The following is a 2,135-nucleotide window of genomic DNA, read 5'->3' as shown; positions in this document are numbered from 1 at the left end:
TTTACTTCTTTCAATTTACCAGTGGGCTTTCTGGATTATCTGGAAGTTGTCCTTCGAAACTGGGCAGTCTCTTTACTGAATGTATTCTAGGCAGTAGGGAGAAACTGCGTGCATGTGTGTGTGTGTGTCTGAACATTAGTAGATATTGGAAAGATGTGTACTGAGTAAATGAATGAATAAATAACTGTCAAAATGAACAACTAACCAAATAATTATAATAATATGTATTTTAACTTCTTCAATGAAGCCCCTGCTTGATTAAAACAGAAAATTGGGAAAAGAGACTGAGAAGTTGTTTTCCTGTTTCCACTGTGATCCCCTGCAGGAGAAAGATGCCCACACAGGTCATTGATGATTTAGCCTGCAGGCTCATAAAACTCTCAGAAATGGTCATTTTTCCTTTAGTCTCTCTCTCTCTCTCTCTTTTTTTTTAATATAAATGTCAGCTATCCAATTTGATAAAGTCAATCTTAAAATATATTGTGCATTGTCTCTTCTGGATAACTTCGAGTGAAGCAGGGGATACAGCATGCGGTTTGGTTTCTTCCACGTTGATTTTGAAGATCCAGCTCGACCCCGAGTCCTTTATGCGTCAGCAAAGGAGTATGCCAAGGTCATCCTAAACAATGGACTAGAGGGACATCTGTAGAAAAGATGGATGAGCAGTATTACCAGGAGGAGATGCCTCTACTTTTGGAAAGGAAATCTGCTTTGGCGATCCCTCAGATAACTTCCGGTTGCCTTTGTAATCAACAGGTCCTACCTTGTGATCCCTGAATTGTAATGTCCAGGGATGTATTTAATGATGGCCTTTACTATATTTGCATTTGGATCAATGAGGCTTAAAAAAAAATAGAACAGGAAACCATTGAAATTGATTTTTATATTAAGAAATCAGATAGACTTAAAAAATTCTATTTAAATCCTTAAAATTTTTCTAGGAAAAAATAATGCAAAATTTATAAACAGTATGTTCATGATTTGCAACTCTAACAATGACCACTTATTACAAGAATACTTGTTTACAAGCCTATTTTTTCTGGTTATATAAGCTATGGCTTGCTTTTAGATCCACTGTTGTGCAGTCTATAGTTTTTCTATGACTTAATCGAATGTAAAAGAAAAGTCAAAATTAAATTAAAGTTAGTCATATTATATGGATATAATTCTATTCACCAAAAGGATTAATTGATAACCTTTTTAATAAAATGGATTTGATGATGTATTTGGCACATGTTTTATCTCTGCATGAACAAGTATGTCCTTCTCTTGCCTGATGAACTTTTGAAAAATAATAAATTAATAAAACAAATTGTGAATGACGGAAACAGTATTTGAGTGTTAATGTTTAGCAAAAACTGGATTCCTACTCTAGAGTGACATCAAATGAAAAACAAAATAATAAGGCCATGATCTCTACTTTTGAGTGTTTTAAAAAATTTAAGATGCTAAAGAACATTGATGACACCCATGAAATACATACATCAATTGATTGACGCGTGTGAACGTAAGCAGAGAATGGGAGGATTCATGACATTGGTAGTTGAAATGTCTGAGATGTATATGGGCTTCTTCAGTAATAGATATCGACTCCCTCTGGACTTCATGTCTTCACTCCAGCAAACCTTTTACATATGTGGAATTTGTACCCTCACGCTTATTCTTAAGCAGTATTTGCTAAATATTCATTAGTGTAGCAGGCTTGAAGCTACAAGTATTATCACCTCCATTTTGCAGACTGAGAAACTGAGGCCACACTTCCTGAAGTCATAGTATGTTTACTGGACCAGGCACTTCTTTGGCTTTGACTCTGTTCTCTGTCCAGCACCCTGTGGGTTGGGGTGCCATAGGGTGCCATGAGGTGCTTTGCAGTTTTTTGAATAGGGAAAAGAAGCAAGGGTGTGGAGTTGCCTGATGCAGGAGGAAGTAGAGAAGGTGGTTTTCTGTATCCTCAGTCTGCCTGCTTGAAGAATTGCATATAGTTTGCCATTCTCATAAGGCTTTGGCCCTAAGCAGACACTGCTTTTTTTTTTTTTTTTTAAACTGTGGTCAATTTCTGGATCATGTTCATGTTCATAAATGGGTTTATTTACAGCAAAGAACACTTTCTCAGTAACTTTGGACAGAGTGAGAAA

Source organism: Pteropus vampyrus, unplaced genomic scaffold (genome assembly GCF_000151845.1).
Source record: "Pteropus vampyrus isolate Shadow unplaced genomic scaffold, Pvam_2.0 Scaffold3411, whole genome shotgun sequence".
Classification (NCBI taxonomy): Eukaryota; Metazoa; Chordata; class Mammalia; order Chiroptera; family Pteropodidae; genus Pteropus; species Pteropus vampyrus.
This window is presented reverse-complemented; position numbering follows the sequence as displayed.